Raw genomic sequence first — 14,255 nt, 5'->3', positions numbered from 1 at the left:
GCGTGAAGCGGAAATGTCACTGCAACTGCCCTTCTGCTCCCTTTCTAAGGAGCGCTTACATAACCCGGGCGGCCGGAGCAGGAATATTCCAGACGACGTCTTCAGAAAACTCTGAACCCCATGCAGACATCACCCCGACTGGATAAAACTGGTTCTCCGCTAAGGAACGTTACGCAAGCCTGATTCGCGTATGCCTCTGGGAATACACCGACAAAGTAGGGTAAATTGGTCAATCAGTTAAGGGGGGGTTATAGTCTATATAGAACTCCGCGTGCTGATTTTAAATGAGCGCTGCAATAGCTCCACATGCATCAATGGATTAAAACGCTGATAAACCGCTGCGGGGGTATTGGACTAGAAAAACAACCGTTTTTTTACAGTAGCTAAATACAACGACGAAATTAACGCGTTTTTTTTTTGAATTCATTCATTAATTTTTTACAAATGTCTTTAAACTTCTAATAATCTCTAATAGGCTAATATTTACAGATTTCTCCTAATAATATGGCAACCTACGTGCGCCATAGCCTAATACATCAATATGCCTAATATTGATTTCTCATCAGCTATACGACACCCATTTAAATTACTGGCATAAACATTAGGGATGGCTCCAAGCACATAATCGACACACTGTATCAGAAATATAGGCTGTATTCGTTTGATGGGGAAAAACAGCTACTTTTAACTTATGGCGCCGTCTACCCACCAGGACTGATAATGTTGATTAAGTAGACAACGAGAGTTTATGCAGACTACTTACAGGCTGAAAACGTTTACAGCCAGTGCGCCAACTCCACAATGTAATGTAGCCTACAGCAAAGATACATTTTACAACATTTTAGTTCTTATCGTGTTATAGCCTGGATTGCAAATTGCCCCGAGGAAGTGTGTGACATGTCTCAGGTAAAGGACACATCGTTGCCATGAACACTGATTAACAATAACAAGGATTTTATTTTTTATTTTGTACTGCAGCCGACTCATAAACAAGTAGCCTACGCAACACAATAGCAGCTGGGCTACACCATTCATCACGTCTCCGTTTCCACGCTGTCATTTACTGTTGTTACGAAACGGCTCCTCTGGCATTGCAAAGTCAAGCTACTCAGTATTCGATGAGGGTATATCTCCAAGGAGCCAGGAAACATTACACTGTGATGATTTTTTTTGAGAATCATAAGAACAAGTGGCAGAGAGTTGCATTGTTGCCCGGTTCGGTACCCTCGTTAAGGTGCTGCTACGGGTGTATGTCTAAGTAACAGATTTCAATGTTAAACCTAGATTTCTATGCAACGAATAAACTCCAATTTAAAATTAAAGCCTCTCACTCACACTGCCATTTTCAAGGCTATTAAAATGCTAATCACTTCCGCGTTATGCAACGTGCTTCGGCAGCAATCGCAATCAAAGGGTCCATTTTGAAGGACTGTTTCACAACACTCGCCACAAAGCCTACATTTACCAAAAGGAATCTACTGACTCGAAGCTCCAGTACATTTGGTGATTTATATTCGACGAGGTATTGCACGAAACGCTAACATAAAGTGTAAAATTTTAACAGGTAACGGTAAACTGCTGCATGTATAGTACATGGTATACTTAACATAGTAGCACAATGGATTCAATGATTTGGTCAATGTTTCGCTTGATTTGCAAGTTAAAACATTTAAAGAGTTCACTGAAATATTCTTAGCAACTGAGCATCTGTATGTCTTCCGCATTATCGTTTGAACACAATCCGTCTAGTTTAGCAATTAATCAAAAGCAGGCTAGGCAAAGTGTGTTATCTGCATATTCTGGTTAAGTACAAAACACGTTCACCATTAGAGCAAAACGGGCCGTTACGTTCGTTGTCCTGACTGATTAATCAAATTAATCCATTTGTATACATTTATTGTAGCATAATATTAATTTATGAACATTAATATGTCAACGTATATATAAATCTCCTTAGGTAAGAGGATTGGCTACGTAATTCCACACAGTAAAAAGGCACACAGTGGCTTCAGAAAGTACGCAGACTTTTTGCACACTTTGTGTTGTAGATTTAATTTTAAATGGATAAAATTGTAATTTTCCCCCATCAATCTAAACTCAATAACCCATAACGAGAAAGTGAAAACATGTTTAGATTAGACATACAGACGTGTTCCATGTTGTGAATTTTCCCCTACAAAAGTTTTGCAATTTTATTCAAAATCAGATACTGAGACCCAACTGATTTATACAAGTATTCAGACCCTTAATTCAGTACTTTGTAGAAGCCCCTTTGGCAGTAATTCCAGCTTCAACTCTTCTTGGGTAAGTCTCTACAAGCTTTGCACACCTGTATTTTGGCAGTTTATCCCATTCTTCCGGGCAGATCTCTCAAGCTCTGCCAGATTAGATGGGAAGTGTATGTGAACTGCCATCTTCAGGTCTCCCCACAGATGTTCTATGGGGCTTATGTCTGGGCTTTGGCTGGCCTCACAAGGACAGCCAGAGACTTGTCCTGCAGCCATTCCAGCGTTGTCTTGGCTGTATGCTTCGGGTCATTGTCAAACTGAAAGGTGAACCATCACCCCAGTCTGAGGCCGTGGGTGCTCTGAGGCAGGTTTTCTTCAAGGACCTCTCTGTATTTGGCTGCCTTCATTCTCTCCCCCCCCCCCCCCCCCAATAGCATGATGCTGCCACCACCATGCTTCACTGTAAGCATGGCACTAGCCATGCGATGTTCGCCAAACATATGGAGTGCTTGAATTTTTGTCTCATCACACCAGAGAATCTTTTTCCTCATGCTCTCAGAGTCATTTAAATTCCATTTGGTAAACTCCAAGTGGGCTGTCACATACATTTTACTCAAGAGTGACTTCCGTCTAGCCAGTCTACCATAAAGGCCTGATTGATGCTGAGATGGTCGTCCTTCCGGCAGGTGGGAAATGGAAGTTAAGGATGTAAGTTAAAGGAAAGTGCTTCTAACTCCAAACAAACTTTTTTCATATAGAAAAAACAAAGCCAATGGCAGTCTCAAATCAATGCAAGCTCAGTACATTATCACTGTGGGCAGAAGGCTGTCCTCAACTGCAAATGTATTCAGCGAAGCTTGGAATTACAATATGCCAGACAGAACAACGAGTACACTCAATTAGCAGCATAACTCAATCAGGAATTTTTTTTTTTGGGTCTCTGTTGTGTCCCAGATCATTTTTTAATTGCATTGTATACAATGTTTTTACAAACTATTAGCCAATACCTTTAGAAACATGTCCCTCCATTGGATTAGAAACTTACATCAATAAACCAAGACTCCTTTAAGCTGTACTGTGTCATTTGAGTGAACTTTTGCAGTATAGCCGTTCTCAGGAGTATATCTAACAATATGGTTAACCTAACAGAAGAAAACTGCAAACGTGATCAATACTGATAGAAATCTGATTTATGTAAACACAGTCTCTCCATTATTTCACCTTACGAAAACACAAGCTCAAACATCCTCCCCAGCAGTGGCTTTCCATCTCTCCTGCCTTTAAGTATTTTATGGCAATAACAGATGCAGTCGCTATGGAGATAATTGGTGTGATACAATGGTAGGCCATGAAAGTGTTTCACTGTGACTATAGGGAATTGTACTCTGTAATGCTACTGGTCTGTTCACAAGTACCTTCAAGGGAAGAATAAGTATAACATAAATGTTCTTGTTTATTCTTCACTGAGTTTGTGAAGCTGGAAGACATAAGATGAACTGGTAAATATTTAGGTAACTCAAGAAATGCTAATGCAAGGTACAGGAACGTCCTAACAATTTAACTCTACCAGTAGCCTACAAATGGCATAAAGACATTCCCACCCCCATCGGCAGGTCAGGTACATCGTTTTGAATAGCATATTAGACATACAGACGCGTTCCATAAGTTTGACACCGCAGGATGTCGGCATATTGAAATCTAGCCCGGAGACACCACTTAACATATTCCTACTAAGGACACTGGCTGCAGACGTTAGCCATTTCGTGGCTGGGATTTTGCTATACTTGTTAAGGGGTGCAATGCTCCCTTATAGATCCAAATCGAGAAATTATTAAAACTCCGTCATCTGAAGTCAAGCACATGCAGAAGTAGAAATGAAGGAGTGTAGCCTAGCCTCCCTACCTATGCCTAATGGTACAAAGAATCAAAATAGCCTTGTAGGGACGTTGGTAGTTGGTGAACTTATTCATACACCGAGCTCGCTGAACTTGTAGTTGTAGTTAAAGGCGGTAACGTTATAATTGTGTTAGTCATAGCCTTTGTCCTGTCTGGTATGAGTTGAGTATTTAAAATCTGCGAACCCACTGACACACGAATTTAGACTTGAATTATTTTTAAGCGTGCAAGTCGATAACGATATGCTGTTATCATATGCCGAACAAAGTTTACTGATGATTCTGTTAAGCACATTTTCAAGAGCAAGTTAGCTTCGCCGGTCTGACGCAGCCTTCCAGCCACGCGATAACAACATACGACGGCTACACACAATTAGACGCATTCTCCCTTTCACATATATTTTCAATTTGTATATTCAGCTTTGGGAAGGTAGCTATAACACATAAACGGATTTCATCTAGGAAAGGAACCTTACAATTTCGCAATCTAGTGTAGCGTTAGCCGAAATTAAAACAATATGGAATTAAGAATTGTCTTAGACTAGGCTGTTCGTATTAGCCTAATACATTGACACCGAATAACACAATGTACCTATTACGCTATACATTACGTTACTTTAAGTCACAACTGGAGTGATATCTACAACCTAGCACTAGCTAGATAACGGTTAACTGCCTTGCACGTCAAGGATCTCCGCTATCAACTGGGTGTCTAAATGTAGCACTGTACGCTACTGTTACGACACATAGCAGCAAAAGGGAACCGGTTCCGACTGGATCTGGCTAGTCTATGTGGAGGCTTCAATACTTGGACGCATCTCTTGGAACGGATAGACATTTGAAGCTTGCCAGTGAGCCAACCTTGCTTTTTAAGTTGTCTGTCGATCAGATGCCACACGTTAGAATACACAGGCTGCGGAGCTAATATTCTTAGCTTGGTAACAGACATCCTTTCGTTTGCAAAATGTAGCCAGTTGCTTTCTTATCGCGATACAAACTAGCTGCTGCTGCGGATACTGTACTGACCATAAAATACGAGAGCACAGGCTATTTAACTAAATCAGAAAAACAGCGCTCAGACTGCACCTGATGAAGACTCCTGTCAGCGCTAGCCGCCAGACATCCATACACTGACCACAAGTCGACTGTCAGGCGTTAGCCAAGGCGACCATGCAAGCCGCCAGGTTTGAAGTGAGCTATAGATAAAATAAATAGCTACTCACCGATTTGACCCAAGAGCTTCTTTGGTACCACGGGTTAGGAACCCCTCTGTTGGCTTATTCACGGGATGGCAAATGCTCAACCTCGCTCAATCCCGTACATTTGCCTGAGCGCAAAACAGACTTTAATGCATCGATCGGAATATGCTCTTCCCCGAGGAGGAGGGGCTGTGGATGTGTCTAAGGATGTGCTCTGGCTTTCCTGACCAATAAGGAGGCGACAAATTTGTTTTATGGGGAAAGCCCACTCACTGAAGCGACAGCGGTCGGAATGATATAACATTTCCAAAGATCCTTGCGAAATAGCCTAAATTAGCTGCGTTGCCTAACTGATAACATCTAATTTTACAGAGATAAGGTCAGCTACATAAAACATAAACATAAACATAAAAGCTACATACAGCAGACTTCACCCATAAGGTAAAACTTGGTTTTCTTTCGTTTATTTAGCGGTTTATCCTAATTTGACCCCAAAACAAACAGGATGTCTACACGTCCCACGTGAAAATTAAGGACTAAAGGTCTACCTTAAACTTAAAAGACAATGTTCAAAAGATATATGCAGGCCCTCTCCTATTTGTAAGTGATCTAATTACGGATCTAAGAAGCTGCACATTTAGCTGCACATTTAGGAAATTAATAGCCACTTTGTAATTCTACTGTAGGTCTATTTTCATTATATAGTTATTCTATATGGGAAATAAGGTGCACGAAAATAGTTCCATGTCTTGGGATGAGCAAAAAGACAGTTTTGCAATGTAGGCTTTTTACAGACACTGATCATCTCCTAGCCGCTGCCTGGGTGTTGAGAATTGAATGTCATCAGCATAGCAATGATATAAACTGTGAACAGCAATGGCAGGAAAGATATGTATACTGTGCTATGCCAAGTGACCTGGACAGAACACAGAACTGCCAGACTGGAGGGCCTCACTGATGGACAGTTCAGATTCTGTGGACTGCAGGCCTGAAAGCACACCTGTGGGGATCAAGCAGGTTGTCCTGTATGAGGAAAGTATGTAGGTCTGAGAAAAGTATGTATGTCTGAGGTGAGTTCATTGCAGGTGACAAGCTCAAGTGTCTTAGAAATGGGAACAGAGAGACAGGTTGGTATGCCAGCTGTGGATGGCAGACGAATCAAGACTGGGTTACTTCTGCAAGGCAACAATGCTGCTGCAAGATTGTGAGAAAACAGCCAGTAAACATGAAACCGGTTGGGAAGTGAACCGAGGGAAAACAGCCGTCTGTAGCCCAGAGGGCTTCAGCGCATCAAGCACTGGGGGAGGATGATCGGAAAGGTCTGGGCACAAGATGGGAAGGAGGAAGACCAGGGGTGCGTTCCAATACCCCAAAAAATGTATCCTCCTTTCCTCCACTCATCTCCCTGGTTATGGGTATGTACTCTGCACTCTGTTGTACGTTGCTCTGGATAAGAGCGTCTGCCATATGCCATTAATGTAATGTGATGTAATCTCCTCCCCCTATACTTTCAGATTGAAGACAAAATGTTAGTGAAGGAAAGGGGGATACATTTTTTTGAGTATTGGGACATACTTAGCTGAACATAGAAAATGAACAATAAGTGCCGCAGCATCCGTAGAGAGAGGAGAGAAATAATTAAGAGGTGGGGGGGACAGACAGTGACTTTGGAGAAAAGGGTGGAAGGTGAGAGGCTTTACATTACATTACATTATTGGCATTTGGCAGACGCTCTTATCCAGAGCGACGTACAGTTGATTGGACGAAGCAGGAGGCAATCCTCCCCTGGGGCAATGCAGGGTTAAGGGCCTTGTTCAAGGGCCCAACGGCTGTGCGGATCTTAATGATGTCTACACCGGGATTAGAACCACCAACCTTGCATGTCCCAGTCATTTACCTTAACCACTAGCCGCCTGTAGCTTTAGACGCCACAGTGTGCTGAGGCAGTGGGAATGGGTGTGTGGGGAGATGGGGGTAGTTTGCAGGGGAGAGGGAGGGAGACCGATACCAAGTGGAGGCCAGAATGATAGGGATGGGTGACTGGGATTGTTAGAGCACCAGTTCCTCAGGATTCAGGTTCAGGTGGCCACTAACTTTGTGTGTAGGTGGTGAGTGTATTAGAGTGGAACACATGAAGGATGGCAGTGGACTGGGAGGTTTCCAGATGGATACTGAAGCCTCCTGGCAGGATCAGTGAGATAAGAGTGTCGCTAAAATACTGATATGTCATGTAAATTGCCCCAGTAACTATCCAGCTGTATATTAAAAATATAAAAATAAATGCATGAAATGTACTATAATTTTGCTGTATGAAACCAGATAGATAATTAGGTATATGTTTTCAGCACTAGTGCCAGGCTGGTTAGAAAAGTTAACAGTGCTGGTAGCAGTAGGACTTCATTAACAAAGTGGCATTAATTGCATTTCAATGAAATTCCTTTAAGAAAAACTACAGTTCTCTGGAGGTACCAGTTGATATTAAGAAATTATCTGGTTGGACAAGTTCTAAAAAAATGTTCAGCCCAATATTTTGTGGAAAGGAGACACATGCAAACATGTCCATTGTCACTCTTTCATCACATGATTTGTAATGGTTTCTCGCACATACAATATTCCATTATATTATTTTTAATTAAGGGTTGTCAAAACAGCCTATTTGAGAAGTGTTATTTCATCATTAAAATGGACAGAAATCACTTTTATGTTGTGGACCAAATGTGCGAAAAAGAAAAAAAAAATCAAGATGGCATTATATCAGTATTTGTCCAGGCACTGTGCCAGGAGGGCATCCCAGCCTGGGTTAATGCACTGCAGTTCATCAGCTGATATGCTCCAATGCCAGGCAATGCACTGTAAAATGGTTACATAATAGGAATTTAATGATTAGCAATCGCATGAACTTTCAGGGCGAAGATGAAAGTTACACATATTATTCCACTTTATAATACGACTATACAGTGCAGTCTACAGTGCATCCGGAAAGTATTCACAGCGCTTCACTTTTTCCACATTTTGTTATGTTACAGCCTTATTCCAAAATTGATTAAATTAATTTTTTTCCTCCAAATTCTACACACAATACCCCCATAATGAGTTCAGTGAAAAAAGTTTTTTTTGAGATTTTTGCAAATTTATTAAAAATAAAAAACTAAGAAATCACATGTACATGAGTATTCACAGCCTTTGCCATGAAGCTCAAAATTGAGCTCAGGTGCATCCTGTTTCCGCTGATCAACCTTGAGATGTTTCTACAGCTTAATTGAAGTCCACCTGTGGTAAATTCAGTTGATTGGACATGATTTGGAAAGGCACACACCTGTCTATATAAGGTCCCACAGTTGACACTGAATGTCGGAGCACAAACCAAGCATGAAGTCAAAGGAATTGTCTGTAGACCTCCGAGGATTGTCTCGAGGCACAAATCTGGGGAAGGGTACAGAAAAATGTATGCTGCTTTGAAGGTCCCAATGAGCACAGTGGCCTCCATCATCCGTAAATGGAAGAATTTCAGAACCACCAGGACTCTTCCTAGAGCTGGCCGCCCGTCTAAACTGAGCAATCGGGGGAGAAGGGCCTTAGTCAGGGAGGTGACCAAGAACCCGATGGTCACTCTGTCAGAGCTCCAGCGTTCCTCTGTGGAGAGAGGAGAACCTTCCAGAAGGACAACCATCTCTGCAGCAATCTACCAATCAGGCCTGTATGGTAGAGTGGCCAGACGGAAGCCACTCCTTAGTAAAAGGCACATGGCAGCCCGCCTGGAGTTTGCCAAAAGGCACCTGAAGGACTCTCAGACCATGAGAAACAAAATTCTCTGGTCTGATGAGACAAAGATTGAACTCTTTGGCATGAATGCCAGGCGTCATGTTTGGAGGAAACCAGGCACCGCTCATCACCTGGCCAATACCATCCCGACAGTGAAGCATGGTGGTGGCAGCATCATGCTGTGGGGATGTTTTTCAGCGGCAGGAACTGGGAGACTAGTCAGGATTGAGGGAAAGATGAATGCAGCAATGTACAGAGACATCCTGGATGAAAACCTGCTCCAGAGCGCTCTTGACTTCAGACTGGGGCGATGGTTCATCTTTCAGCAGGACAATGACCCTAAGCACACAGCCAAGATATCAAAGGAGTGGCTTCAGGACAACTCTGTGAATGTCCTTGAGTGGCCCAGCCAGAGCCCAGACTTGAATCTGATTGAACATCTCTGGAGAGATCTGAAAAAGGCTGTGCACTGACGCTCCCCATCCAACCTGATGGAGCTTGAGAGGTGCTGCAAAGAGGAATGGGCGAAACTGCCCAAAGATAGGTGTGGCAAGCTTGTGGCATCATATTCAAAAAGACTTGAGGCTGTAATTGCTGCCAAAGGTGCATCAACAAAGTATAAGATACCCAACTCTTCGTCTCGTTCCCGCCGTCTGATACGCAGGTTTCAGCCCGTATCTCTGCTTGCCTGAGGGACATCCAGAGCTGGATGGACAACCACCATCTAAAGCTCAACCCAGGCAAGACTGAAATGATATTCATCCCTGCTAATACCTCTCCTCATCTGGATCTCTCCATTTCCCTCGGGGATACCACACTCACGCCGTCACCCAGTGCAAGGAACCTTGGCATGGTGATGGACAGCAGACTGTCCCTTTCCGATAACATTGCGGCAGTGACCCGGTCTTGCAGGTTCTTCCTATACAACATACGGAGAATCCGCCCCTTTCTCACCCCCTACTCGACCCAGCTCCTGGTCCAAGCGATGGTTCTATCCCTCCTGGACTACTGCAATTCCCTCTTGGCTGGCCTCCCAGCATCTGCCATCAGACCCCTCCAACTTATCCAGAATGCAGCTGCTCGTCTGGTCTTCAACCTTCCCAAATACTCACACGTCACCCCCCTGCTTACTTCCCTCCACTGGCTGCCTGTCATGGCTTGCATCAAATTCAAAACATTGGTGCTAGCCTTCCAAGCAGTTAAGGGGTCTTCCCCAGCTTACCTACAAAAAATCATCAGACCCTACACCCCTGCCAGACCTCTTCGTTCAGCCTCCACAGGCCGCTTGGCACCTCCCCCTCTCTGAACCTCCACCTCACGCTCACGACTACTGTCTGTTCTGGCTCCACGGTGGTGGAACGAACTCCCCGTTGAGGTCAGAACTGTAGAATCTCTCCCCACCTTCAAGCGCAAGCTGAAGACACACCTCTTCAAGCAGCACCTCTCTCCATCCCTCCCTACCTCCCTGTGAACCTTAATTGTTGTCTCTGTGACTTGCTTTGTGTATCGGTATTTTTAGTTGGCTAGGTAATCAGTGTTTGGATAGTTAACTTTGGTCACTTTTGCTCTGTTGTTTGTTTCTTTGTTCAAAAAATAAAATAAAATAAAATAAAATTGGCCCTCGTCCTTATCTTTGTTGTACAGGTAGCAGTTGAAATTGTACTTCCCTCTAGGGTCTTTCAGCGAACTTATCCCTGGTTATGGGTATGCACTTTGTTGTACGTCGCTCTGGATAAGAGCGTCTGCCAAATGCCAATAATGTAATGTAATGTAATGTATTGAGCAAAGGCTGTGAATACTTATGTACATGTGATTTCTTAGTTTTTTATTTTTAATACATTTGCAAAAATTTCAAAAAACCTTCTTTCATGTTGTCATTATGGGGTGTTGTGTGTAGAATTTTGAGGAAAAAAATTAATTTATTCCATTTTGGAATAAGGCTGTAACATAACAAAATGAAAAGTGAAGCGCTGTGAATACTTTCTGGATGCACTAAGTAAGTATTTGGGTAGTGACACATTTTTGTTGTTTTCACTCTACTCCAGCAAACAGCTGAAATGAAACAATCACTATGTTGTTAAAGTACAGAATTTCAGCTTTAATTTGAGGTTTTTTACATCCATATTGGGGGAACTATGTAGGGAAAAATAATTTCACCCCCAAAAAAGTAATTGGACAAAATTAACAAACTGAAATAAAGTGATCATATTCAATGTATAGTTGCAAATGCTTTGCAGTCAATGACTGCCTGAAGTCTACAAGATGCTGGGTATCTTCCCTGGTGATGCTCTGCCAGGCCTGTACTGCAGCCTTCTTTAGATCCTGCTTCTTCTGAGGACTATCTGCCTTTAGTCTGGTCTTCATGCTCAATTGGATTGAGGTCAGGTGACTGACTTGGCCAGTGAAAAAAACATTCCACTTTTGGTACAAAAAAAAACAACTCCTTGGTTGCTTTGGCTGCTTGTTTTGGATCAAGCGTCATCCAATGAGTTTTGATGCATCACTTGGGTCTGAGCAGACAAGATGTTTCTGTATACATCAGCATTCATCCTGCTGCTGCCATCAGCAGTGACGTCAATGAACACAAGTGAGCCGGTTCCAGTGGCAGCCCAAGCCATAACGCTACATCCATGTTTGACAGATAAGGTCAAACCGCTCTTTAGATCAAGAGCGGTTCCATTTTTCCTCCACAATTTCCTGTTTCCATCATCCTGGTCCAGGCTGAGCTTCATCACATCTGCCCAAAACACTTTGTTCCAGAACTCTACAGGTTTTTTTAAGGTACATTTTTTTGCAAACAGTAATCTGGGAGGTGATTTTTGCCATGAACCCTCTGAGGTTATGCTGGTGTAGTCTTCTCTTGATGGTCGTCTTTAACACGTCTTTGCCTACATCATGGAGAGTGTTCTTGATCTGCTGAAGAGTTACAAAGCAATTTTTCTTCACTATTTGAAGGATTCTTCTGTCATCCACTACACTGGTCTTCAGTGGTCTACCAAGTCATTTCCATTGTTGAGCTCACAAGTGCACTGCTAGAATCAACTCTAGACCTTTTGCCAGCTCTGTTATGCATGAACTAATGAATAAAATGAAATAAACATTTCAGCAACCAATTGTCCAATTACTTTTGGTCCCCTAAATCTGTGGAAAATATGTATATGTATACTACTATGTATGAAAACAGCTACAATTCCTAGACTTTTCACTCAATAATTATCCATGTATGCTCAATCATACATACTGCAGGATTCAACTGGTATTAACCATTTTGATCATTTACATTATGTACACTTTTGTGTATTTGTTTTGCTAATGAATTATTAATTATTATTAAGCAGAACACCAAGAAAAAATTATTGTAATAGTGTACGAAGAGTTAAACTCACCCTACACTGGCTAGGGTAGACCACTTATAGGAGGTAAAATACTGCCATCTTCTGTCAAAGTAAAATAGTAACAGGCTGTTTGGACAAACTATGACTCAGTTGTATGGCGGAAATATTTAAGAAAGTCTTAACCAGGGGCATCCAATTCTTAATTACAATGCAGTCATTTAGCAGACACTCTTATTCAGAGCGACTTGGGCAAATTAAGAATCTTTTACAGCCTATCAATTTATACAGCTGGATTTATACATTTAGATATAAACTGATTCAGATAAAGTATGCAGATACATAGTTTCCTTTCACACTGCTGGATATACAGTGCAATCTTTAAGTATTTGGATAGTGGTACAATTTCTGTTCGTTTGGCTCTGTAGTCTTATTATTGGAAATAAAAGATGAAAGTGAGCAAAGTGCAGGCTTTTTATTTTCTTATTTACATCCAGATTGGGTTATTCATGTAGGAAATGCATCCCTTCTTATAGTCGCTCCATTTTACAGGACCAAAAGTACTTGGACAGTTGGCTTCTGATTAGTCAGGTGTATTGAAATAAGATAAGAAAGCTTTCAGCATCTAGTCTTGATTCTCAGCTTTCGATTGCCTTTCGAGTGTTATTGGTGTTTGTCAAGACGAGGACCAGAGTTGTGCCAATGACTTCTTTGGGGGGTTGAAAACACACTGCTGAGTGAAAGGACACTGATTGGAGGGGAACGGAAAATTGATCTATATGCATGTCCCCTGGTACACGCAGGGCTGCAAGACGACCATGAATGCTGGGGCTATGGCTTCAGTGTGCCCCCCTCCCCCCCCACAATACTTTACCATACTATCCACAATTACTTTTGTTTTGTTTTTTAAACATACCACATAAATGCAATTAGTGCAATAAAGCTAACTAGCTATGTTTACATTTTTTTGTTCGCTAATGTGCAACTGTGGCTATAGTAGCTAAACTTAACTGCCGTTGTTATGTGGCATGCTAAATATTATCTAATCACAATGCCATGGATGCAAGTGGAGAAGTAAATAAGGACCACAACCTAGATTATCTATTTTATTTCATGAAATACTTTTGTTTTTATGAAACGGTCATGGGCAATCTGTGATAGAAATGCTGATTCGGTCTCGAAACAGGTTCAGTGCATTCTGCGAACTATTAAAAAATAAATAACGAATTCTGAAAAAAAAAATGTCCTCTGTCATTTCTTCCCCATGCTTCTGGACGGAAAAAACTTTTGTGTGAACCAAAACAATTACAATTCTATAATTTTGATGGAATATATATGTGTTTGTATGAATTCACTAAATTCAGGAAAAAAGTGGAATTTTGATTTCAGCTTGTCTTTAAACTCCTACTCATCGTTTCAATTCAAATCTAATGTGCCAGAGTGGAGAGCCAAAAGTATAGAAATTATACCACAGCCCAAATACTTATGGACTGCACTGTATACTGAATTCAGTTTATGCATGCAATTAAGTATACTAAGCCTGGTTACCTAACCCAATATACTGCCTATCCGAAAATTTATTTTACCCCAGCACTAAAAAGCCTGATTGAGCCTGCTGCCATATCCTGCCAAAATGTTGAAGCTAAGCAGGTGTGGGCTTGGTTAGGATTGGATAGGAGACCTCCGAGGAAAACTAAGTTGCTGCTGGAAGGGGTGTTGGTGGGCCAGTAGGGGGCGATCTTCCCTTTGGTCAAATTATCCCTAATGCCCCAGTACAGTGATGGGCACACTGTGCTGTAGGATGCCATCTTCTGGATGAAATGTGAAACCCAGGTCACT

At 42.0% G+C, this 14,255-nt stretch overlaps 1 protein-coding gene across 1 annotated transcript in view; it reads right to left on the bottom strand.

Moving 5' to 3' along the window:
• abat (4-aminobutyrate aminotransferase) overlaps positions 1-5,511 on the bottom strand; it is a 31,556-nt gene extending 26,045 nt beyond the window's left edge. Inside the window, exon 1 of the mRNA XM_061224721.1 lies at positions 5,347-5,511. The gene's annotated coding sequence lies outside the window, so the exon portion shown is untranslated. The remainder of the gene's footprint in view (positions 1-5,346) is intronic.
• Positions 5,512-14,255: the final 8,744 nt, after the last annotated feature.

This window comes from Conger conger, chromosome 16, assembly GCF_963514075.1.
Source record: "Conger conger chromosome 16, fConCon1.1, whole genome shotgun sequence".
Taxonomy (NCBI): Eukaryota; Metazoa; Chordata; class Actinopteri; order Anguilliformes; family Congridae; genus Conger; species Conger conger.
The sequence above is the reverse complement of the archived record's forward strand: the minus strand, read 5'-3'. Positions and strand labels throughout refer to the sequence as shown.